This window comes from Corvus hawaiiensis, chromosome Z (assembly GCF_020740725.1).
Source record: "Corvus hawaiiensis isolate bCorHaw1 chromosome Z, bCorHaw1.pri.cur, whole genome shotgun sequence".
NCBI classification, from domain to species: Eukaryota; Metazoa; Chordata; class Aves; order Passeriformes; family Corvidae; genus Corvus; species Corvus hawaiiensis.
In genome coordinates, this window is record NC_063255.1 from 12,022,635 (window position 1) to 12,049,629 (window position 26,995).

General features: G+C 40.0%; 1 protein-coding gene and 1 long non-coding RNA gene across 5 annotated transcripts in view; one reads left to right on the forward strand and one right to left on the reverse strand.

Annotated features, from left to right (window-relative positions):
• OSMR (oncostatin M receptor) overlaps positions 1-5,561 on the reverse strand; it is a 33,930-nt gene extending 28,369 nt beyond the window's left edge. For 2 of the 4 annotated variants that reach the window (XM_048290636.1, XM_048290633.1), the window contains exon 1: positions 5,383-5,561. The gene's annotated coding sequence lies outside the window, so the exon portion shown is untranslated. Of the gene's footprint in view, positions 1-317; positions 1,661-4,900; positions 4,989-5,382 lie in introns of those variants that run through there. The other 2 variants (XM_048290634.1, XM_048290635.1) reach the window with 2 other exon arrangements.
• LOC125319452 lies at positions 5,543-10,958 on the forward strand. The gene is made up of 3 exons (XR_007200735.1): positions 5,543-6,117; positions 8,813-8,891; positions 10,594-10,958. It is a non-coding gene; the product is annotated as an uncharacterized LOC125319452 (long non-coding RNA).
• The last annotated feature ends 16,037 nt before the right edge of the window (positions 10,959-26,995 follow it).

Sequence of the window (26,995 nt, forward strand, 5' to 3'; positions counted from 1 at the left end):
AACAAGGGGAAAAGAGTATTAAAGGTGCAAAACACCTTGTGATTTCTGCTCCACCTACAGCCTGACTGATGAATCCAGCAGACCCCTCTGGCAGCACACAGGACACTATATGGAGGGTTTAAGTTAGATGAAACACTCCTATCAAGTCTTTGCAAGTTCCATTCCCAAATGGACTGTCATCTCAAGAATCACAGAGCTCTATCTTGCATTCCATTTACAGCTTTGACACTCAACTGTGCCAGGATGAAACTCTTTGACTTGAACAGCCCAGTTCTGAAGGATTGATTGTATGCTAGGTCTCAGAAGACATGAATTACCTGCAAATTCCCCCATGCAGAAGGGAGAGGTAAACATCAGGCTGCAGTACGGTCAAAGCTCTTAGGCACAGAAGGTACAGGAGTACAAACAACAGGAACAGGACGATGGATACAGCTATCTTTAATGTAGAACTTGTGTATTTTACGTTTCTGGAGCTGTGCAGCACACTGATAGTCTTCTATCAGTGCTTCCATAAAAGAAGTTGGAACTGCTGAGCAGAAGATATCCAGAATGACCCGTTGCCACTAAAGCTAAGAACAGAGCATTTATGGATTTCAGAAGGGCCAGGAATTCACTACAGAATTTTTTTCTAGCAGAAAACTTCTAATTTAATACCTCAGAGCTGCAGACTCTTAACTCTAATAAGTTTAATTAGATTCAATAGTTTTGAGAAGCTCTGAATTCCTCCAAAGGATCAAAAGACTTCAAACTTTTTTTTTAAATGTGTTTCTAAAGGTCACACGAACACTGTAGAACGGTCCTGCATGCAGCACTGCAACCCAGGGCTCAAAGCTCACAACAAGCACCCTTGCTGCAGTGTGCCACAACTTTTCCTTATGAGCTTAAACGCTTCACATGGAGGCCCCCATATTTACCAGGTAGGTGCTGTCTTGCCTAATGCATAGGCTTCTGCAGTTTTTCCTGCCACTAAACAAATATCCTCAAAAGTACGTAGATAACACTAAAAACACCATGTATGAAGAATCTAAATATTTTTGATAAGCTAGGCCTAGTTCACATGCAACTCTTAGACTATTCCAAGAACTGATTTAGGGAAATCTTTTTTTTTTTCCCTAGATTTTCCAAGGGTTTTTAGCACCTAAAAGGGAAAATAATTTGTTACGTATTCTCTGGAATAAACAAGACAGATTAGCTCTTTCTTATGGAGTAGAAAGTGGTAAGTAAATGACACAAAAAGAAACTTTTCCAAGGCAGATCATGTTAAAACTTCTGGTAACTCCTTCAGCAGATAGTGATTTTTTGAGCTGTACGAAATTATATTGATACAAAGCCAAACAGTATATTCCTTTTTTTCTCCCCCCATGAAAAATATTAAACTAAAACTGCTTTTAAAGGCAAAGGACTTAACCCTCTGCTTTAAGACAGTTTAACACTTGGGTGGTCAGTTAGGTTCAGCAGCATCTCTCCTGACTTAATTATATTAGCATGATGAAAACCTGGCCCAGCAAGACTTCTTATTTTGTAAATATCTTTGGGGTTGGACAAAATTTGCCCTATTGGTTATAAATCACTTATATCCAACATTAAATACAGTGGGAAAGTACTGTGGAAAAATGACATATTAGACTACTTAAGTTTAAGTTACTTCCTATTAGGAAGAAAAATCTAAACTTCTTTTATGCTCTTAAGAACCATTCTCAACTATTGTCATGAAACCAATGTCTAATTTAATGATCTAGATCCAGTCATTTACACCATCAGTTCACTAATGGCACAGCCTAGATCACTTTTACTGATGCAAAAGCCTTATGCCACTAAAGGATAGTGTAATATAATAAATTATTACCAAAATAGAATCATAATTGGAAAGCGACAATAGTTTTCACTATTTGGTATGTTATTAATCTAGTTTAATAGTGCATAATAAATAGATTATGGTAATATGTGCAATTGTAGGTAACAAGCCAGTTTTCATGAGAAAAGTCCTACAATTCTCTAACAAAAGAGACTATGAAGTAATTTTAAATAAAACACTAGTCGAGAAAAAAAAATAGGGTTCTTAATATATGAGTAATATTTCCAATTAAATTCTCTTTATGCAGAAACATCTTCCTGCAACTAACAAATTAATCACACATAATAACTACCACCAACAAATGTCAAGCACTTACTCTGTACAATCAATAATTAAGTACTATTATAACATCATAATTTAAAAGTCTCTGTCTTGGCTACAGTTTTACAAAATACATTATCAGTTTAATTAAAAAAAAAAAAAAGGCAACAACAGCAAAATGATGATAACAGATTAACAACATCCTTGCCAAAAGTGAAAATTGAACAACACAGGGAATGAAGACAGGTAGCCAGAAAGGGGGAGATAATACTGAGTTGCAAGTTGAAGTCAATTGGGCACAAAATGATCTGTCAGAACTACAGAAGTTAGCTGAGCAATAAATCTTTCATTTTAGCATACATTCTTTTTCCCTTATAAAAACTCAAATTCTCTGGGGGAAATACAGCAGACTTGCTTGGTTTTATCAGCCTGCAGGCTAAAAAACTAGGGGTTTTTTTAAATCATAACTATGTAGTCTACTTGTAATCTTCCTGTTGGAAAAATGTAACCTGGGATGTGACAAAACAGATACAGATGGATTCAGGACTCCCCTGCCTAACTTGAAACTAATCAGGACTGATAGATACTTCAATAGAAGAGAACTATTTTGGACAGCTGACAGCAATTGAAATAATATTCAGCAGCAACAGGAATTATTCAGATTAAACACAATTAAAGAGGAATCACTCAAGAAGTGGAGACAGCATAGGAGCAAATTACCTTTGAGAAAATGAAATTTCCTTAAGGAGGCGGTCTGTGAATATTTTAAACAAATATCTCAAGGTAAACTATTTCTCCTTCAGAGCTAAAGGCTGGCTTGCATGATTCCCAAAGTTCTGTCCAAGCCAACATTTTTGTGATGCCATGGATGAAACTAAAAAGAAATTCTCACTATTTACTATGGTAAACACACCAAAGATTAATGTTTCATCAAACCCCACTTCAAAGTCACCGAAGCACCAAAGCCCAATTGACTGGCAGTTGGAGCTATGCAGTGCACATATTGCTGCAGCACCTGGAACACCCGTGTGTGCGTAAGTATAGGGAGCCCCTGCTATGAACATCTAGTCAAAGCTGACTGCAGAGTTAATCTGTTGTGCAGCAATCTTCCTAAAAGGCACATATTTCAAATCATACTTCATACAACTTTCTTTTCTCAGTGCCTTTTGCTTTGTTTATTTAAAACAGCTGCCAGTCACAAGCCAAATCCTTAAATGAACCTGAGCCTGTACACAGGCTGAGAAAAGAAATCTTTCCAGTTGCAGGATACTTAATCTATTTAATGGCGAGTATTAGGTAGGGATACCAACTCATAACAGCCATGGATTGAACAAGTTTTTCTAAACCAGATGTGGAAGAGGACTGTCAATGAGGCAAGTCAAGTAATAATACCATTCATTCTATGTTGTTATTCCCTCTACTTCATAAACAAACTGAGGATAGGAATAACAGTCCAAGTTTCTACCAATCAACACAAGAGTGATAACGTAAGTGAAAGTTTAGTGCCAAAATCTAATAAACTCTTTCCACAGCCTCCAAAGAGGCATCCCTAGAAAGTAAACAGAGTACAGGAAGACTAACTCTTCCTCCTGATATGGTTCTTTGTCTCCTAAGTAAAGAGATAACTAGGTTATTGTCAAAAGGAGCTGGCAGGCCCTAAATCAGTGATTTGTGTAAAGACTCTACAACACAGTGTGCCTTCGCTCTCCTCATTCCTGCAATTCCCAGTATATCCCTTGTGAACCAACAGTGCAGAGCTGACATCCAACTGAGGCAGCTTTTCTTGAAACACGGAGGAATGTCAAGCCATCAGGACCTATGGAGCGTTGGTTGAGTAGTATCTGCTAAAACATCCCAGATAAATAGATCCCACCTAAAAATAAACATCACGCTTTTTATAGAAAATCGAGAATTTGATTGTCAACCATCCTGAATGCTAAAAAGAAAGCCACATTCTAAAGTGGATGAATCTTTCATTTAGTCCTTGTACTTGCTTTTTTCTCCCAAGCACTTTTAAAGATGTTTTCAATTACTCTTAGTACATAAAATGTATCTGTGTATAAGACACTGCAAGCTCCTAATAAGCTTTTGTAATTCAATGGCTGAGCAACACGTTTAAAAAGCTGCATAAGAAAGAAAGAAAGAGATTTCTATAATTAAGGCCTAATACACATGTAATAATTTGACCACTGAGGGGTAGCTTTATCTCCTGTGTTTTGGTAAACAGAAAGCTCTTTGATGCATGCTGTTGCTTTTCTAAAAAGCTCTGCCAAAATAGAAAAACATGTACTTCATGGTCCCACAAAGACAAGAATCCAAACAAAATGGCAGTTGAAATAGGGGAAAAATGGGATCTAAAATCATAAAGCAATTAATGAACTTTGTAAAAGTACTCCTGCCCCATCAGAAAACAAATGTCAGCAATTGCAGAGAAGCAATTTTTCAGGCATTATCAACTTGTAATGCTATTAGGATCTATCTGGTTTGCCCTACTGGAGCTGGGACTGATTCAGGCATGCAAAACTTAGATAAAAGGAGAGGCAAAAAGGTTATGCCAAAAAACCACTCAAACTCCAAAAAAAAAATCAGGAACCACACTGGAATTTATGTTTTCTTATTTACTCAAATGGCCTTGAGATCAAGCAATGGATTTCAGCTGCTTAAAGCGGAAGCAACACTTTCTCCGATGATAAAGGTCTGGTCTCGCATTTCTGACACCTTCAACAAATCAACACCTTCTCGAAGCAGCGGGCACAGGAGATGTTAAAACCAAACCCTAATCACCTGGCAGGTGCAGCATCCTCACCCCACGTAGGTAACTTTTGCTCAGGTCAGATCAGCAGCTTTTATGCTGTAGCTAAGCAGAGGCATCCTGAAAGCAGAGGAGACTAGGCGGTCATGAAGCGCCTTAAATTCATCGGTATGTTATGATGCTGGCGGGTTTCTGGAGGCGCGGTACGAGGGCGGCGGTGCTGAGGCGCCACTACAGCCCTCCCGCACCGCCGAGGGGTGCCTGGAAAACACGGGATAACGGGCGGGCACAGGGTGGAGAGGGCATCAGAAGTGCTAAATTTCAAAGGAAAAACTCCACAAAGCACTTCAAAACAAGCGCCGGGGTGAAGAGATGGGTGTTTCTCAGCGGGGCACGCAGAACTCCCCTCAGCGAGGGCGGACGGAACGCCCGCGGACGGAGAGGAGAAGGGCGGGGAGGGGGGTCCCTGAGGAACCGGGGGCTGCCGTGACAGGGAGACACCGGCATCACTCACCTGCAGCAGCCGAGACCTCTCTCACGGCCGGAGTCAGCCGGATCCCCGCACGCCGAGACGCGGCGGCCCCCCCAATCAGTGCCGGGAAGCGGCTCGGCCGTCCCTCCCCGGGCAAGGCGGTACCTCCTCCCACCTCGGGGGGCCGCGTGAGCCGCTTGTCGGGAATTTCCCTCCGCTCCGGGAAGCGCGGGCCGTTCCCTTGGCTGCCTTCCCAAAGGCAGAACGCGGGCCGCGGGCCGCCCCGTCCTCGAGGCGCCTCAGGGCTTCAGGGTCCTGGGTGGGCCGAGCAGGTACAAGGGGGACAGGCAGGGGTAGCCCTAGAGGACCGCGACGGGGAGAGAATGGATACGTTCCGCTCTGCCCGGTCTCCAGCGGCCAGGAACCGCAGGCAGGAGTGATGTCCCCAAGGCGCCTTCAGCTCTGGTGCCATGGCCCCGGGTTCCTGTGTCTCCTGGCCTGGCTGGGAGCAGGGACGGTCGCTCTGGCCGCCAAGGCAAACGGGGTGAGGAGGTGCCCGCTGCCTGCAGCGGGGCTCGGGGGCCAGGCCGTAACCAGCCTGGTGCAGTGCCACATTCCCGCAGGCACTGTCTGAGGAAGTCCTTCTCAGAAACCACGTCAAGTAAGGCTACGGCTCGCAAAACAAACTCTTCACTCCCCAAAATCACATAAAGCAGGAAGGGAGACCAGGAGCTGACCATGTTTCTGTTGCGAGTCCCCATGGCGCCATTCAGATAGGTACAGTATGCCAAAAGCTGCCTGGCTACATCTTCTCATGTTGTCACGAGAAAGTTTTGTTTATAGTTGTTGCTTATCCCTTCCAGGGCATTTGTAATGAAGGTTTTTCCAGTTTGTATTATTTCTACATAATAGAGGTCTTCTGTCTCTTCTTTTAAATTTTTGTTTGTTTGTTTTTTGTTTTGGTTAAACATAATGTATCCATTAAGACACTCTTTTCCTTGCTGTCCTCTGGATTGTCTCAAATTCTTGAAGCTTGGTTGCTTTGCATCAGGAGTATGCAATCTGCGAAGTTTTCAGCCTTATAGGCTATGTTATTTTTACACCTCATGATACATAGTTTGCCATTTTTTTGTAATAGCACAGTGTTGCCGACATGTACTTTTCTTGTGATCCGCTTCAGTACCTTGATGCTTCTCTTCTGAACTGCTGTCTAGCCGTTTGTTCCCTGCCTTGTTGTATTTCAGGGATGTCTCATACTTCCCTCTGCCAAGTAACATCCTGTTCCTTAGTCAGACGTTCCATTTTCTTTCAATGCTCTTGCTTTCTAGTCAAGAAAATTATTCCTAGTCAAAGGATAGTTTAATTTTTCAGAACTGTGTTCCAAATAATTGCACCTATTTCTTCCACAGAGTTCTTGTGTATATTTTGTGAGTCATGTAAACTGAACTTTTCAGAGGGTCACTCATTTTTCATTGCCTGCATGTGGTCTGGAGGCACCACAGCTGGACATTTACTGTTATTTCAGAATTCAGAGCAGTATGCACATGAAAGGTCACCTAACTGCTAAGTTTTACTGAAAATGCAAATCACAGATGTCTATGGTTAGATGCCAAAATTTTGGCTTTTTTTTTCTTACATTTGTTAACAAGTCTCTGCAATATACTAGTAAGTTCTTTCCTCTAATGTTTCTAGACAGTATAATTAGTAAAGCTTTCTGGAAACCTTTCAACTGAATATTTGAAAGTAGGTTTTGAATTGTATACGATAAACAAAATGTGGGGTAGAAAATCTTTGCACTTACTATTTTAAAGATAATATATTAACCCATTTTTGTGCTTTGAGCACTCTCATCTCTGAAAATATTTATTCTTTTAGGACTCTAGTGGAGATACCTTTTAAAATCCATCAATGTATTTAACATTTTCTGAATCATTTCAATACTGTTGTGGCTCTCTATTTCCTCTTTGTTTGGGTAGCAGCAACACTTTCTGATTTTGCTTTTACTGATCCACATGATCCATAAGTCACAGAATGAACAATGTATTAGCTTATTCTTTGAATGCTTCCTTATGAACATATGAATTCACTGCTATTTAGAAATTATGTTCAAGGTACTAATTAGAACCAAAAAAACCCTAAAAAGTTATTGAATAATGTCTATAAGGAATTTCATGCCTGGTCAGAAAGTGTTTCAAAAAACAAGTTATCAAGTTCCTGATATCTGAGCAGGAAAAACTGAAATACAAGAGAAGAACAAAGGTAAATCCACAAAACAGCCTGGAAAGCTCAATGTATCAAGCGTCACAGAATCTAGAGAATTTAAAATCTCAAGTCAGGTACCAGACTTATAGCAATGTAGTTTGAAAAGGCCTAGAAGACATGCAATCCAATCTGGCACCCTTCATGCCTGTACCAACAGCTCTGAGTTTCACCCTATCTTTCTGGGTGTTTAGTTGCCTGTGTACAGGTATCCAAAGCCCATCTCTGATATGACACACCTGCAGGACCTTGAGCCAGACTGCTATGAAAGTTTGCCATCTGTAGAGAATTTTGAAAGTAGGGATAAGGACATGAGATTGTTGAGGGATTTCAGAGGGAAAGTACCAGCATGAAAAGGTATAAAGTCATAAACATAGCCTGGGAAAGCATGGTCAAGCTAGACAGTCTAGTTGGGGACTAGCTGTGAACCCTTGTGGCACGGTAAGTGTTGATGTAGGATTGCAAGTTAGAAATGCTGGGATTCCTCTCCAGAGAGCCATGAGGAGTGACCCTTGCCTAAAGAAGCGAGGGCTTCGGCGGATAGATGCCGCGTTTGTCCCTACTGGGTCCCTTGTGGACACGCTTAGGTGGCACTCTCCTGGCACCTACGGATGCACACAATCTCACCCTCGCAGGTGGTCGCGAACAGCCGCTCACACACACAGTCTGTGCACGAACCGGAGACAGAGAGGTGAGAGGAGTTCTCTGCATGCAATTCCGAGGTGTTTAATGGCAACACCCCGAAGGGAACAGAGGCAAGGACGAACAACTCGAGAGCTCGCGCCCGTTTAATCCCGAAAACTCTCAAAGGCGGGCAGAGCATCCAAAACCAATAGCCTGAGGGCTAGGGGGCAGAGACAAGGTTGAATGACGGAACAAGGGCCAATGGGAAAAGGGATGGGAGGGGGGAGAGGGCCAGTGACCTAGGCCAGCAGAATCTAGGCAGAGGGAGAAGTTTTTGGCACAGTGTTGTAAGGAGACACCACTTTTAAGGCAGCTTGAGGGGTGTAAGGTGGGCTTAGCCATCGAAACACTTACCCTTTTGACTCATGCCTGCATACTCAGCAAAGACTTCTTGAGTAGCTTAGCTTTACTTGTGAGCAAGCTTTATAGTAATGCTTTGTTTAGCAGCTCGTTAAACTCTAGCTAGCTTTTCTGTCTGTCAGCCAATAACTAACTGCTTTATTTTCAATTGTGTGTATTCTTCTTGCAGAGTCTCTGCACCTGGCTAAAAGACATGAACAAACTGACCGAGTGTGACCAATGTACTCAACTCCTTAACCAAACTAAGGGTAGGTATTACAAGCTCCAAAGAAGGTAAAGCCCTGGGACATAACCAGGACAAGAAGTTCTCTAGTTCCAGTCCATTCTGTAAAAATACACAAAGGAGCAAACAGAGTGGTAGAGGTGAGCATTGATGCATATGAGCTTGGGTCACTAATCATGTAAATAACATATGAATAGCAAGTAGCTTTTCTAGGACTCATTTAGCAAGGAACAAAGAAAGTTGTGGGTGCAAGGAATCTCACGCATAGCCTTCAATTGTATGGAGTTTGACTACAAGCCAACCACTTTATTCCAGAAATATGACAGCCTAAATGAGCATTCTTCAAGCTCTCCCTGCTAAGTAGCTGGTTACATGGGATCTCCTCTTGAGCACGGACACCTCTCAAGGTTGCTCTTCAAAGCAGAGAGAATTCCCACCAAAAGCAGATCCTTGGTAATTGGGTACCATGCATAATCTGGTATTATAGTGCCCTAAGATTTTTGTATGGGTAGCTTTGATTTTGGTATTGGCAGCTTTGAATCATTGTTACATCCTTTGTGCAGTAATACAGTGAACCTTGCCATTGAATTTTGTTGTAAAAGTTGCACTTTCACAGTGTATTTCAATAAACACACTCATGTTCTTACTTTTGGTGGTAGTTCTTTATTTTTCAAATTTTAGTGTCAGCTCTTCCTAAAATAAAATATTTCCTCTTCTATAGTGTTTGTAGCTTCTTGCATCAAAACCTGTTTCTTCTCTGTTGAGATCTGTGTCACTCAATGTTCTTGTAGTGCTACATAACCTACTTGCATAATTTACAAAATCTACCACTGATGTTGATATATTAATAATTTTTACCCATACTGACTTATATGATACAGTAGATCTGCCCCTTATGAGTAATAAAAAGATAATTTTCTTATTCCTCCACCCTTCAGGAAGAAAGTAAGATGTTGGAACAATGCTATCTATGTTAACAGGACCATTTCAAAGGAAAACAAAAAATCTGCAAATGTAATGTACAAAACAAAATTCCCTTTGTCAGGCACTGAATAAAGGACTCAAAACAAGAAAAAAGGGGTAGTTTAATGTTCCTCATTAACTAATGCAATGAAAGACTTTACTGTGTTATTTAAAGTAAAGCAGAAATATTAGTTCGTGTTTCAAGAATTTCTGATTCCAGTTAGTGATCGTATGCGTGAGTTTCTGCACAGTTTAGCAGAGGTGTTGATTCTCTTAGTAAAATTTTTTTAAAAATCTGAAGTTCTTTCAGTTGCAAGTTAATATTTAATACAGTGTGAAAGATGCCGTCTTTAGCCCCAAAGCAGGATGAATCACACCCACTTCCTGATTCTCAAGTTTTTTTCTTAAAACCACCCATTCCCAGAAGTTCCACTGCCTTTAAAGGCAGTGTCTGGCTAGGACCTAACTATCCTTAGTGGTAGAAAGTTGTCCCTTCTAAAAAGGTTTGGTAGGTCTTTATACCCACTGTTCTGTGCTTGCAAACTAATAGAGACCAAGTTATTCTTTCCTGTTCTGCAGCAGATTAATAACAGGACCCCCTCAGTCTTCTCTAGGTTAAACAAATGCAACTCTTTCCATGATTTACAGAATATTCATTGTGTTCATGGCTATTCACATGTCTCTTGAGTCCAGTTTCAAAGAAGAATTGAAGGACACAGCACTCCTTTTAACAGGAGCCTTATTAACACTGTATTTACCCACAGGTGACACTACTGTTCCTACCTGTCTCTGTTTGCTGTTTCCTCAGAAGCAGAACATTGTTTATTTAAGATCTACCTGAGATGTTCTGTAAGTCACAGATCATTTTTATCTTGTCAGTTCTTCTCTTTCCTTGTTTAATTATTTCTGCTTAACACTACAACACTGCTCTTTCCCTTTTGACACACCATTTCTCTAACTTGTTAAGGTGCTTTTGAATCTTAATCTTGTTTTCTGATATGATTGTGATGCCTCATAGCTTCATGCCATTTGGAAATCCTGGGCATCTTCTGTTTTATCAGACAGTTTGTTGGCTGTGTACAGCCCAGACAGATGTTTTTAACTCCACTATTGTTTCAGTTTAGCTGCAAGCCAGTGCTAATTGCTTTCTGACTGCACAGTGGCAACTTCCAAACCCAAAGTAAAGCAAGCTGCTGCTTTCCATAAACAATGTTCCTCTCTTACATGATTTAATTCCTACTCAGGAACAATTTCTATTTAGTCAGAAGTTGTAGAAGTACTTTACAGAGTGAAAGAGTTCAGCGGTAAGTTCTTGAGCTGAACTGCACTGAACTGAACAATTTCAGATGAACTATTTAGTGCATCTAGAATGCTAAGAGGTTCTCGTAAATATTTGTGGAGTTTCTGTGAGAGTAATTTTTGTCATCCCACAGCTGAAGAGGAGTCGTTGAAACTGTACTACCATGTTGTATTGAGATAATACTCTCTATTTCTCAATAGGCCTCTCAGCTTGGAGTCCAGTTAGGATTCCTCAGTGCCAATCTGAATCGTCTCACAAAAAGTAGGAGGCAGGAATGGTCTAACTGTCTGCACTTGTTTTGCAGGTGCATCCTGAATGCCCTACACAAGCAAGGTTTGAGCTTTCTGTAGGCATTTCCATTGTGGTTGTGGTAGGTCACTGTAAAGGGAAAAGTCTGATCTTGTATAAAATTGCCGTTTGTTGTACACAAACTTGTGTGGTTGCAGCAACAGTCTCTCCTCCAGGCATATCTCTTTGATCAAGTAATAATTGTGGTTCCTGACAAGAGATGGTGCAGGTGTTATATATGTATTATCTGATATGATCTTAACTAATAAGTAACAAGTGCAAGTTTGTTCTAAAAAATTTAAATCATAGTAGGATAAATAAGTTATAGAGTCAGTGAAAAAGAAATGATCAGTTATTTGCCTTTAACTAATAATTGCTCAACAATCCCTATTAGAAACAGTTGCTATTTAGATGAAAAAGCAGTGAAGTATAGGAAATGCCAGCATTAGAATCAATATATAACTTCAAGAGTCTTTTTATGTATATACATGGTTATATTTTGGTAAATTGTTTCATGTGGGGTATGCCCAGCCCCTGCCCTGGAGGGATCTCTGCTGAGATAAGAGATTTTGCAATCGCCTAGCAGGACTCCCTGGAAAGGCAACCACTTCTATGGTCACGGTGAAAAGACAGACCCACAATCCTTTAGGAGACCCTATGCAGATCCTTTGTAACCCACTGGCCTTTACCGATCCCCTGTAACCCTATAAAAGCTAGTCCTCTGCCCCTGTGAGAGAGAGCTCTCGTCCCTGGCTTTCCCCTTCACCGGAGGGGACCAACCATAAAGCTACCTTCATGCGGAACAGCTACATGAGCCTCTCGTCTCTCTCTCTGGTCTGGCCTGGAGGCTGCCCTGCAGAGCTGAGCTGGAATCACGAGCTGACAATCACTAAAGAGCTGACAGCCTCTGCAAGGGCCCTCCTGCCAGCAGCTGAGGGAAGACACCGGGCCTCGGGAAGGCGATTCCTTTCGGGACCATCTCCCCAGACCAGTCACCTCTTCCTGGGTCAGAGCCACTGACCCCATCACCAGCTGTAATAGTTTCACATCTGCTTTTTTTCACAAAGTCTGTTTTCCCAGTGAACTGAGATATATGAAGTTCACTTATTCTGTAGATCCTTTGTATTTTATTTTCTTCCAGATGTTGAGTGGAAGATCTGCAGCTTAGTTATGCTGAAATATTTAAATCCAGCTCAAAAACTGAAAAAAAAAAAAACTAAAAAAAAAAAAAAAAAAAATCGAGATAATCTTTTTGTCTGTGGTCCTTTATCCACAATGTCATATGAGCAAAATTTATGTACATCAATTTAGCAGCAATCTCTAATCTTTTCCCCACCTAACTTACTTGGAAACTAAAGCTACCAAAATTTTCTGGTGTTATTAGAAATGCATTCGGGTCCAGCAGTGCAAGATAATAGATTCATTACTACCTAATAACTACTTACATCATTTAGGCACTTATTTACCAATTAGGTTGTTTGTAGTTTAGAGAACAGCACCTTCCAAGAATCTTTAAAAGTCCTAAGTTCTCCTCTGAGTAGATAAATTCCACCCATGTCCCAGAACTATTCTTTCCTGTTGGATTGGATGAGGCACAAGTAGTCTGACTCTCCAGGTCCCATGCTTCTCTGTCTTTCCAAAGAGTGACAGCTTTAACTTGAGGGCAGTGGCTGTATCCATTTACACTACTGTTAAATCTGTGCCTTTAGTCATTCTTTGGGGTCATTCCAAGCATGTATTTGAAATTCTTCCAACTGAAGAGGGAATTGAATCCTTCTCTTTACTTTCAGGTTGAGCACTCTGGTCAGTAGGCTATTATAAAAGGGCTGTGTGCCTTAGCGTTTTAAAACAGTGGTCCCCAGCATCTTCCTGTGAGGGCCAAGTGCATGCAACATGCAATAGTCATACTCTGAGAATGAGCTTCATGGGAATCCCCACACCTAGTTTTTGACTCCAGAAGCATTTGTGCAACCTGCATGCTCCTCACACTGTAACGACTCTGTACATATGAAGTCTAATTCTTCAAGGAATTTGAGTGTAGAGATGCCAAGTGTATTCAGACTTTCGGGTTAATGCGTAGCTAGACGGGATTCCAGAAGGGAAATTAGCTTCTGCCTGAGAGCCTCGATATGTAATTATGTCGTTTCCTGGCTCATCGGAAACAAAGTAAGCTCAAAACCACGCACTCTCTGGGTCCCAAACTTGAGACATTTCAGTCTTATTTTCAGATCAGTTTTTCTCGGGAGAAACTCTCTGCTACCCTCTTGTGGTAATCTAGAGGAAGAGACATCAAAAGCAAACATTTTCGGTTTACATGGGAGTCAAGGGTTAAAATTCATTCCGTATTTGGGCTTAGAAAACGTGGAGAGTGTGATGTAACATTTCAGGAGAGAAGAGTAAACAGCACGGTGTGGTGGAACAAAGTAGTTGTCCACTTTTGTATATTGAGATTGTGTGCTCAAATATGCTGGATACATACTTGCTTTGTTATTGGGTTTGTGGGGTTTTTTTTCTGTGAGGTAATTTGCAAGGGTGAAAAAGGAGCCTAGTATTTCTCTCTGTGTGACGAGAACATTATAAATAATAGTAGTAGCAGGGCTACTTGATGACCTTGATGGTTACGTTGGACAGCACTTATTCTGGACATATATACAGTACATATCTGTATCCAGATAAAACTGCCTTTTTTGAGTGGATGATGGATTTGGGCATATTCAAAAGGAGGAGAAGAAGGTTCCCTGTGGATTTTTGCTGTGCTGCGGATGTAAGAACAGATCTGCCTGATATCTGATGGAGAAATCATACCAGTGTTTGAACAGTAGTGCTTTCAGATGCAAATCCGGCATTCTAGTTGGAGATATAACAGCCAGCAGGAGACGACACGAAGACACTTGTCTGTGAAAGTCCCCCTGGTGGCACAGGACTAGCCTAAAACCATTCCTGAGTTCTGGGGCACAGCAATCCACTGACAAGATGTGACTGAGACTGAGGCAAAGGACTATTTTCCACAGGGTGAGGGTAGGAAGTGAGGTTTGCTACAAAAAATAGTTGTTTCCATAGATGCTCCACTTTCCTGAATTAATACTATGCTATTCTAGCTCACAGGACAATTATTTGCTTTACACACAGTTTCAGCATATGTCTACTATAAACCACATGGAAAAATCTGAATTAGTAGCTTGAATGGGCTGCTGCAGCTAGATGGTTTCAGGCTTCTCAGCCAGTTATTTAAAATGAGCATGGGGATTTCCAATCAAGCATTGGAGATAGTGGGACAGCTCTAAACAAGTCTGGGTTTCCATTAAATATGATTACTAGAAACTGCAAAGTCACTTGGACTGAAGTTTAAGAAAACAAACAGAGGCCTGCAAGAGACAACTGGTATAGAAAATTTTAACCCTACTGAGTTTTTCAACTGAATAAATGACTGACAGTAGCATCTTGAAAAGGTAGTGCTACCTTTATATGCCTGTTTTTCAGTTCACAGTAGTCAATAAAATGAATTGGAAAAGGACTTTTTAAGCCCATTGGTGATGCAAATGGAAAAAAAGACAGTTTGTTTTGTTCCATGTCTTGTCTTTGAATTGCTGTATTCAACATTCTTGTTCCTGAAAGTCTTGTTCAGTAGAAAGTCTGTGAAAAGCAGAAATAAGCCTTAAAAGATGAGGTAAGTTTTCTCAGACATAACTCCGAATACCTCAGCAACAATCAGGATCTTATCTTTATATATTGTTGAAACATCCTGGATGAAAACCTACTGCATTTACTGGAAAAATGAAGAGAGTCGGGTGTTTTGTGAATGTGCCAGAAGTAGAAATTCAAATTCCTGCCAATGAGAATTAATGAGTTATCTTTTTCCTCTTTCCCCAGAATGTAGAGTCTGGCTTAGGATGTGTGAAATTTAAAGGAATGGGAGGGCAGGAGGTCTTGAAATTTTAAGTACGTTAGTGTCATGTACTTTATCTTCAATAGGCTGAAATGCCTAGATTTAAGTTATACACCACGAATAGTTTTATTACTGGTTGAAACTTGAGTGTGTATTTGGTGAATGAATAAGGTAATTAATCAATTAGAAATTAATCATAAATTCACAATAGAAGATGATATAGTGTGAATGTATGATATAATGTATAAAAGGCTGGCCGTATTATTTAAAGAAAATTGCAGCTTTGATTCTTTGGATGCTTAGGCTCAGTGGTTTGATGAAATTTAGTGCAGTATTTCCTGTCTGCCACACTGAATAAAAGAATCTATGGCAAGGCCAGTGTTGTGTTGTGTTGTGTTGCACAGTGCACTTAGGCGATGCTGAGGCAGTCTGACTTGGAGGCATTAGAAGCACATCCTGGATTAGTGAACTGAGAGCACCAAGCAATCATTCCTAAGTGTGGGGTGCCAGGAGCTGGGAACGCTGTGGCTGACAGTGCCAGTTAATGACCATTAAGTAGGGAGGAGGCAGACTCTGCAAGGAACTGCCCAAAGAATATATGTCATTAGAGCTGCTCCTGGGCATACTCTCAAGTATTGTCCGTGCCTCAGGGGATTGTGGGCATTCCGGCAGCCACTGTTCCAACCCTAAAGTTGTAACAGCAAGCCTCTCCTGGAGGCAGAACTTTGTCATGGTATAGCCTGAGCAGTTAAGCACTCACCCAACCCTCTCCCAGTGGAATGGGAAGAAGACTCAAAAGTAGAACTTGGAGGTTGAGGTAAGGAAAGTTTAGTAATTGAAACGTAAATTGAAAAGTAAAATGTAAAATACATGAATGATAGCAAATTTAAAAAGGGAAGAAACAAAACTCAAGGAAAAACAATTGATGCACAATAGTTACTCACCCCGCATTGAGCAGTGCCAGACCCACTCCTTGCACCCTGATCAGCACTGCTTCCAGGTAATTCCCCAGTTTATATACTGAGTATGGTGTTCTATGGTAGGGAATATCCCTCTGTCCAGTTCAGGTCACCTGTTCTGGCTGTGCTCCCTCCCAGCTTTTTTTGTGTACCTCTTCACTGGCAGAGCATGACAAAAAAAAAAAAAGTCATTGAACTAGGACAAACATTAGTTGGCAGAAATCAAAACATTAGTGTGTTATCAAGATGATTCTCATACAGAATCCAAAACACAGCATGGTATCACCTACAGAGAAGAAACTAACTGTATCCCAGACAAAACCAGAACAAAAAAGTTCTGTTTTCTTCATACTGCTTCCCTGAAAAAAAACAATTGTGGCCAGCTGGTGACGTAGGGAGTGTTTACATAGGGTGTAGGTCCCACACAAGGTTGCACTTGTGCCACTTAGCAGTATGATGGTTTTTTCTCTGATGATGTATTTATAGAGGTTTGCAGATCATGTCTTTTTCTAAAAGGGTAGCTTTTCTGATTTAGCTATAAAGTCTTTAGAGATGAGAAACACACGCTCCAAAATACCACCATCATACTAGGATGTTTTACCCATGGAAATACTCCACTGTGTATTCAATATTTAAATATACTTCTTGATTGATACACATTGTTCCGTGACAACAGATTCCAGGGGAAAATGTCCTCCAGACGAGGCTAGGTGGCGCAGTAGGTCAATGCATTGAACTTTTTCAGCTGTTTTAAGGTCCACAAATTCCTGTAAATTTCCACAGCCTCATATGTTTATTGACATATTGATGCATTGATCAATGTGGAAGAATCTCATTACCTTTTGTGGCTTTTCTGAGTCATTATTTTTCATAATCATCCAAGTAAAAGTCCACATAGAAGAAGCTTCCAAGGTACTTTCTGGACTAAACAACGTAAATACTTTCCTAATTTTTTGTACCTTGCCTTCCAAGCAGAAGTGTAGTTGAAGGCAGAGTCTGGCTGCTTCTAATTTGGGAAAATTAGAGTTTATTTCAATCTTACTGCCCTCTTGAATACCGCAGGAGTGTGTTTATAGATGTTTTCTATACCAATAAACCACTGTCTCCAAATACCTACCAAACATTAAAGAAATCTTCAGTGTCAGCTGTTTCCTCTATGGAAGAAGAAAGATTTTTGAAAATACATTATTAGTGTGCCCTCTACTTCTGTCTACGAAAAAGAAAGCAGAGTCTAGTAGTGAAAACTTTCTGTTTTGCTTAGAAAACCTCAGGAGAACTACCCAGACAGTTTTGTGAAGCTACTTAGTAAGCATTAAGCGGAATATTTTTTGGTTGCCAAATTAGGTTGTAGCAAACTGCCAGTTTCTCAGATAGAGAATATTGTTTACGTAAGAAGTCCAAGATAAGTGTCCATTTCATGCATTGTTATTTGCAGAAGATAACTAAGTCATGATTAGTGAGTTATTTATATTATTTAGCAGAGATCAGGAGAAGAGTTATTAATATTTGAGCAGTAGTATGTGGCATTTTAAATAACCCTATTATCAAAAAGGTTGAGGGTAACAGTTGGATGGTTAATGTACTGAGCATTTGGCATCTGCTCCTGTGAGGTGTCAAGTGCCTTTGCAAGGCTCTGAGTGCACTCAAATTACATTAAAATAATGACGGAACTCACTTCCTTACAGGAGATTCTCAGCCATTGGCAGAATAAAGCTATTATCATGCAAGCAGTAATGGATAGAAGGAAAAAGCCATTTCCTTCTTTCAATTTTTTTTTTGTGTGTGTATTTAGCTTTCTGCTCCGTAAATGGCTTGTGGAAGTTACCAATGCTCTGTAAACACCAATGTGAAAGCTGAGTGCCTGCAAGAAAAGTATCTTCTGTCTGCTCTGAGACATAGGGTAAGCACAAAAGCTGAAGATAACAGAGGGAAACTGAAGAGAGCAAGAGGCCACGAAAACCTTTGTGTGGTAGATTTAAGCCCTGCACTGCAATCTGTTTCTAGCACAGTGCAGCTCCAGACATCTCTGTGCAATGTGGCCACTCCTTTGCATGTGGACACATTGGTGGGAGTTCTCTGCTGCCAGTCTCTGCCCCGAGATAGAAATGCAATTGCTGAACAACGTAGCTGCACAAATTTCAGGAATCACAGCACACAGCTGACCAGCATTCACAGCTCATATTCCTGACTTGTTCCAGGATAATCTACTTGTCCTGTCATGGGATTGAGGAAGGTGCTGGTTTAGACCCACTTTGTGAGGGCTCCTACTCCTAAAATAGCAAGCGCTGTGCCAGCTGCTTGTGATATTTTCGATTGCTACAAGACTGTTTTTGGAAGGTTTAGACCAGAAGGAAAGTGACAGCTGTATTCCACAGGAAAGCAACATCAAATGAAAGAACCTGAACAGATTTAAAGAAGTGTGAAGCAAGGTGATGCTGCTTTAGAACAGCAAATACCTTCTATTTAAGTATGTTTATTGAGGCAGTGTCCACACATTTCATACAGTGCAATCATAAGAGACACATGCAGAAATGTGCAGGAGGAAATACTCTGGAGTTTGAATGACACCCTGTTGAAAGAGCCAACAATAGGTGAGTGTTTAAATTATTGTGGAAGCTCTCTCCTGGAGCCTCAATCTCTTCTATGCCAAGTCCTACACCCATATTGGACAAAATAAATGTAAATTCCAAACAGATGTGGAAATTTGAAGTAAAAGACAGCTGATGATTATATACAGAAAGGGGAGCACAAAGAAACAATATTTTTTATGTGATAAGTAGTGATAGCAGGATTATATAATACTCAGCTATAGTTGAAATTTCAACCACTTTATGATATTGAGTGTGAAGTTGCTCTGGGGAAGCAAACAGACTACATGCATTTCTCAAGCTATTGAAGTATAGCGGCCGTTCTAAGTCTACGTCATGTCACCAGGGCTGGGGTGGAACAGGCTGCTGAGTATTGTCAGCTCCTCTCTTGGGAGAAAGTAAGCCAGCAAGAGTTTCTGAAGCTGGCACTGTGAGACAATGCTAGGACCCAGCTTCGCCCCAAACCACAGATAGAATTGTGGGTCTTCTGGGGAGCTACTGTCATCTTTGTAGAATGATGTTCTTGCTCTACTCAGATCTCAGAGGGATATGGTGTCTTGTGGTTCCTAGCCCTCTGGTTTAAGGGTCAGCTAGGGTGTCCATGCTTGGGTTAGTCCATGAAAGGCCTTGAAAGACAAGGAAGGGAAGTCAGAGATGCGGTACTGAAAGAAAGATAACCAGTCAAAATGAAAGATAACGATAAAACACTGGCAATAACATACTGAGCAGGTCAGTCTGGAAAAGGCCAGGGAGGAAAGTTTCTTAGGGACTGACATGAGACACAGCAGTCTTTTCAGAAGAGTTTTAGCAAGCTATGTAGATAGAAGAGTCTAAGCTGTAGAAATGTTATGTGATAACAATGCTCAGAATTTAGCTCTAACCTGCCAGTAAAGACATGGGAGGGTGTAGTCAATGATAATTCCTAGGTTATTGACTTGAAAGACTAAGTGGCATTCGCATTCACTCAGAAAAGGAGAGTGAGGGCCATGTAGTGGATTTATGAGAAGGTTAAAAGTGCCGTCAATTTACCAGGAAATGCTTTAAGATTGGGAAAAAATTGTGAGTAATATGGAGAAGTAAATACCAATTAAAAGAACTGGATAAATTTTTAGTATGTCTGAGTGTCTTCTGCTGAATGGGCCACACAGCAAGCTTGTTTTTACAGATTGAGTATATATGCCTTAGCTCATTCTGTATCTCTGCTAGGAATTATCCCTCATATTCTGTGGTACATGGTAGTATCAAGACTATACCAGGGAACACATGGTTTCTGAGAGTTTCCTACCATGGTTTATAACTCAAAACTTACCTGTTAAACCCATGGACATCATTGAAACACCAAGGCTTACTCACTGATGACACAATCATATGTCATGCCCTTCTTTCACTTGCCCTCACCATCCTTCTCTTCTTCTTTGCTACGCTGTGTCATCTTCTGATCAATGAGGACAATTCTTTGTGTATCATTACTCATCCACTGCTTCACTATCAACTTCTGTCTTCTGTCCCAGACACTGAATATTCTACTAATTACCAGCTTACAGCTTTACATGTATAATAACTTGCTCTTATTCTTAGCAGTGACAGAAAAGAAATGAAGAATTCCTCTCAAATTCATGTCAATTCCTTTTTACACTATTGCAAGTGATAGGTTTTGTATAAAAAATAATTTTTTTCCTTACTCATTCTTGTGAGTCATTATCCAAGGATAAAAAATGAAAACTTCATTTCATCAGTCTACATAAAAGGAAAGTATTCCTTCAGCAAATTTGTGTTATCTACTGTTTCTGACCATAATGCCACCTCATCTGCTTTCTCACCAATTCTGTTCACTCTGAAAGTTTTCTGAAGGAAGCATAAATCCTACATGGTAATACATGAATACCAGCTTGATGGTACCAGTTTTTCTGTTTTGACCTCACTGAATGTCATCTTGTAGCAATACCAAGCATCCTATGTGGGCAGAGAAAGGGAATGGTGAGAGACAAGTTATTTCTTTCTTGTGTGGTTAGCAGGCATTATTAATCCTTTGGGCATCTAGTGGATGTTTAGATATACTTTGAAGACTCTGTGGTTGGACTGGGTTTGGTTAATTTCGACTCATGGGAAGACATCAAAGGATTATGATAACTCTGTTGTGGTTGCCCAGAGCTGCACGTTTTCTTTGTGGTAATGTGCAGTAATGAAATGCCTTGAGATTTGCCCAGTGGCTTACCTCGTGATGGATGTCTCACCTTGTAGCAGTGAAAATGAAGTGCAGTTGTGTGAATGTTGGGTAAGGAGGAAACCGTGGATGAGAGACAGGAGAAAACAAAGATGTTACAAGACCAGCAAACACTGACAGCAACATCTAGGGTATTCGAACTAACAATTGAAAGGAGATACATTATATTCAGAAATTTTTCGATCTTCTGGATTATATTCAGACATCAAAATCTAATGGGTTAAAACCTCTTAAATTTCACTGCTTTGTGTGATCTGAGCTGCACAGATATATGATTTGTATTTCGGCTATCATTTTCTTCACCCGTCACAATCACCACTCGCAATGTAAGGATATAAAAAGATCTTGTCTGTGTTGCTTTTCCTGTGTCATTTGAATCTCCTTCCGGTTAGCAAAGTGTGAGTGGACCATTAAGTTGTTATTACTACCATGGGTACTCGGGCCTTCCAAATCCTTTGGGAGTAAAAGGTGAGTGGATCCTTTGAACAACCCTGTGATGGTGTAATAGTTCCATTAGTATGTGGTGTTTCCATCACCAAAGACTTTTTTGAGATACCTTTCTGTCAAAATCTCCTGAAAATGTGGACTGTAGAATTCCATTATTTTTACACTGATCTCATCATTTTACATATAGAAGCATGTGCTACTACTTCTCTCTGTTTGGATTCTTCCTCTTTCTTTACTGTTCTGTCACTGTATCACTGAATTTCTAGTGAGTTCCTTGTCCATTTGGCCCCATGCCCTTTTCAAACTTGTTGTAGGACACTTTTGCCTCCTTTTGTTCATCTAAACCTGCTTAAGTTTAGAGTACGAAGGAATTCAGCTCACCCAAGTGATTTGAGGCTGTTCTCTGCTTACTTTTGTTTTCACTTGCCACACCCCTAATTTTATGTCATCCAAAAAATATATATTTATTTTCAAGTTTAAATTCTTTCTGAAAATGTGAGATAGCATGTAGTAATGGAAAACCAGTGAAAGCAGTTTGGTGCAATCTTTTTTGAAATTATAAAAATGTTTTCTCTGCATCTGCAGAAAACATTCAGCAGACATCTTCTAACATAGCATATATGCCTAACCATTGTAACAGCTTCTTAATAAGTGGAATGTTTACAAAGTGTTTCTGTATCATTTTCTAGATGAGCGCCCCTTACCTTCATTACCTTCTAGGGGGTTATATTAGTGAACTGATTCATAGGTATATCCTTTGTTATTTGAGGTTTCAGTAATTCCAGAGTCATTGATCTCTTTCGTACAGGTCTTTCCCACTGTTCCTACCAGTTACAGGGTGGTTTTACATTTCAGTTTCCTGGAGTTGCTGCTTTAGCATGTGAGCAATTAAGAATTTTCTTTGTATCATTTGCCATATAGATTCAGTTTCTCTCTTAAATACAGTTTTTTAGCTTGCATAGTACTTGGTTCCTTTTGCCCATTCTTCATATCTCTGCCTTTTCCAGTGCTTACCAAAGGTATCAGGTGCTACCAGCAGTTTGGACCAGAAGGACTTTCAAGAAGCACACCGAAACAATGCAGCTGTGTTTGCATTTTATGGAAGACTTTTGGAACATTATAAAGCACAGGGAAGTCAGGTTCTGCCTGGAATTATAATCTCAAGCATAAACAAAAAATGCCTGCAGTCAAACCTTATCAACAATAGCCTAATTGTACTGTATGAGATTAGTGAGGCTACACTGAAAGAAACACTTTCTTTTTTTCTTTGTAGTACACATACACACAGATGCAATGAGAAGGCAAGCAGAGTTTTCCAGTGGTCATATTGTGCTTTGACACATAGTCAACTTGCTAACTTCTTATAGAGAAGATCAGCTTTCTTCAAGAGAAAATACAAACGTATATAGAGAGCATCCCGATTGTGCGTCTCAAATAAGACATTAATTTGAACTTTAATAACCACAGCTCTGTCTCCACAAATCACAACTGCAAGCATTTAAGAATCACAGGCTAAAGTGGGAAGCATTGGATTGGTTTATTTCCTAGAGTAGAGTTGAAGGAAGTTTAATGGGTCACCTGCAAGTCTTCTGAGAAATTAGGATGTTATGGCCTGCCAGGAATGATTGAATTTTTATCTGCAGTTAAACTCCCCAGCACAAATGTTATGTCTCATCTTTATCAGTGTGTGCATGTGTGAGTAGAGGATGCTACAGGATATGACTGTTTCTCAATTGAAAACATTAAGTCAGGGATTTTGCATGACATTTGTGTACACTGCAGACTCATCACAAGATGTCCAGTCTCAGCAGGATTCCTTTGCATTTGACCAAGATGTTTGGCAGTTGTATCCAGGTCTGCAACAGGGACAGTGCAGGCTTTCTATGCTTTTTAGATAAGAAAAATGCAATGCAGTGAAATCACACAAGAATAAAGAACAAGCAGGAATGGATCCCTTGCCCTCTGCAATAACATTTCCTCAGTAACTCTCATACTTTGTGTGGAGGCTGGTGGGCAACTTTGCACTTTCACAGAGGATCTTTGACTACCTAGTTCAGCGTCCACATAAATTTGTACACATGAAATTGCAGTTTCATATATAGGGCAGCAGTAGGCAGAAGCTTCCACAATTTTTCATTACAGGCTCCAGTCACAGGCAGATGGGAAAGCCAGAAGTAGAAAGACCATGTGCAGAAGTGAAAGGCACATCTGCTGTCATCTATCTTGAGCACAAGAAATTATTTCAGCTTCTCTCTACATACTCAGATCATTACTGGGTCAGCGGATAGTTGGGGTGGAACAGGCTGCTCAAGTTCTCAAAGTTGCATGTGGCATAGACTTAGTTTTGTCCTGTGTTTAATTGGTCCCATCTTGATGCTTGGAAAATGGCTTTGAAAACGTTGATTTTTGTAAAGATTGTTTCTCTTTATTGTGGTACCTGGATCTCTCTTTTTGGAGCACTTAGAGGAGAAGTGCCTGTAATTGTTAGAACTTGTGTGTCAGATCTGAGGTTGCAGTAAGGCAAAGTCTTCTCACAGCCCCTTTCTGATGGCAGCTTTATAATTACTGATCTTACTTTTCTTTCTAAGTATGCTGTGCAGTCACAAAGATGCAGGATTTCTTGCTATAAACAGTTGTGAGATTACACCATTGCCATTTCTTCTGAGACTGAGCTAAGAATGGAGGATTTTTCAGCATGAGTCAATGCCTTTATTTGAGAAATACAGCCTGCCTTTTGAAGTCCCCCTTATTGCAAACACAGGCTGTCTTTAAAACAGCAAATCTCAAGACCATAAACCTTAACTGACATGCCTGTGATGTGCTTTTGTTTAATTAGTCACAAAATCCTTCTGCTAGCCTCTCACCCCACTTGCCATTGGTAGCAGAGATTTATGATGTTCCGAACCACTTAAAATCTGTTTTAAAAAGTGGGCCTGAGATTTTTATAGAAAAAGGAAAGTCTTTTGGGCCTTAGACACTACACTAGCAGGAGTGTATTTCCTGTTTTTACACTAGTACTCATAAGCCAGCCATAAGTGGGCACTCCTGAAGGGCAGCATGTGGTCACTCAGGTAGGAGACTCAGAACTAGTAAATAGGACTTTAATGAGTGAAACGGAAACATACTGCCACCAAGAATTTTTTTTTTCTTTCCTTTTCCTTCTTTTTTTTTTTTTTTTCTGAAAGAAATAGAAAGAGCATATAGGAAATTTTTCATTTATTAAAAAAAGCAAAATGTAGGCTAATTTCTAAATTATATTGACAGCATTTTTTTTTTAAATGCTTTCTGTAAAAAATTGATTTGAAGTTTATTTCTAATTTTAGAGTATTAGGTAGACATTATTGCTATTTAACATATAAGACCTACATGTTATGGAGAGCCATTCAATTTCCACATCCTGGTGTAAAAATACACGTAAGGCTCTCCTGTGTATTTTCCAGTTTTTTCTAGAAACATGAGTTTCTTTTGTATCTTCATTCTAAAAGCACTACATTCACACTTTTTTGGGGGTTCAGTCGTACAGCTTTCTTTGGTCGTCAGCATTACTAAAACTTTCCATTTCCCTAGGTCTTAATAAATACTTATATAAAATACATAAAAAATAATAAAATAATGCAACTTAGTATGCAGTGTAAATCTATCTGTGATGTAATTATGGTCTTCATTAATCAAATAATTCTATTCTTTAATATTTCTTATAACCTATTTTGAATGCTCACTACTATGCACAATTCCTTTCTGATATTTAAATAAGCAAATATGGTCTCATTTACATCATCCTTTTGCTGGTATTTTGATTTCCTTCTCACTGCCTTTGTTTTCTTATGGACAGAGGGAGTAATTGGGGTTATATATAAGGACTGACTGGTTTTGGATTTGCTTCAGCTCTGATTAGGAAATATGGCTTGTCTCTCTTACATGACCCCAAGCAAGTTGCTTTCCCCTTTCAGTTTAATCTTTGTGGATAAGACATTTTTTGTAACGTAGTCCTTACCCACAAAATCTCTATATTTAGGTCAGTGGGGCCTGTTTCTTGGAAGATAACATTGATGTCACATCTGGAAAGCACTGATGGTAGGTTTTATGGCAACACCTGACATTTAGTTTCCAGCTGATAAATGTCTCTGGAAGCTCTGTTTTGTCAGCATTCCTTCACTGGCCATCTGTATTAGGAACATGAAGACTCAAGTTCTTCTCAGCATGAGAAATGCTTATTTTGTCCTGATAAATAGCCTCCAGCTTATTATTATTAGAAATTTAAAAGTTAATTTTCTATTTGTACCTGAGAACCTGTGCTACTTTTGATCAACCAGGATTAAGAAATGTTCTAAATGTCAGACTTCATCCATTTGGTTTTTTGCCATTGAAGCCACTGAAAAAGAGATCAAATTACTTAGTACAGGTTACAAAGAAAGTTATTGATTGATCTGAAGTCCTCACAATTTACCTTTTCCTGGGCCTCTTCTCTGACCAGCAGTCAAGTTCTCTCTCGCATGTAGTAAGACAGGTTTATTTGGAAAGGAATGTCGTCATTAAGCTCTGAATGTTTAAGTCTTTTGCCGTACTAGAATAAAGAATAATGGCTTTTATACCAGAGGTTAATTTGTTTTGGCGACATAGCAGAAATGCACATTCCAGCAGCTTAACCGTATCACAGGGATAAACTCGTTGATGGAGCTACTTTGCTGTAGCCTTGCCAATTCATTCTTGATATAATGAGCACCATTCATTAACTGGAGCTGCCCAGACTGTGTCATAGTTCTGGTTTTTCTCAAGATGTTAGGTGAAGGAGGTGGCCTTCCTTACTTATCAGTATAATTGGAAAAAAGATTGTGGCACACCTTTAAATGGCTTCAAACTTTCTGTGGAACTGCAAAATCATTCTGATCTTCCGAAGAGAGAACAGGGAGAAGCCCAATCCAAATGAATTAGTTTATTTAGTTTCAAAGGTTTTTTAAAAACCAATTGCAACACTCGGGGCATCTAAATAATTTTGTGAAAATAAAGTTTGCACACATACTCTGACAAAATAGGTTTTCACAGTCACTCCGATAGTGCTCTTGTATCTCTCACTTTCCACTGATTTCAAGGAACTAGAACACTCTTCAAGAGTAAGACACAAGGCTCAAGCAGAGGACAGAGTCAAAGAAACTCAGGGGCAGCAGTATAGATCCTAATACTTCCTAATCCTATCTTCTGCTTTTTTTTGTAAGACGGTCTATTGGAAAAGTCTGAATTGAAGGAAAATAAATATGAGAAAATTTTCCAAAGCAAAAAAGCCACATTGTGGCTTAATTGAAATTGGAGTTGTCAGCAAGTGAGATTTATGCTTTGCATTCTAGTAAGAAAGCATTGAGAGGCGAGGAGGCCTGAAAAACGTACAAGGACTGAAAGCAGGAGGGCACTCAGTGGTAGGTAAGAGTAGAGAAAATAGCTCCAAAGAAAGAGCCATTCAAATTTGAAGAGATTAAGAA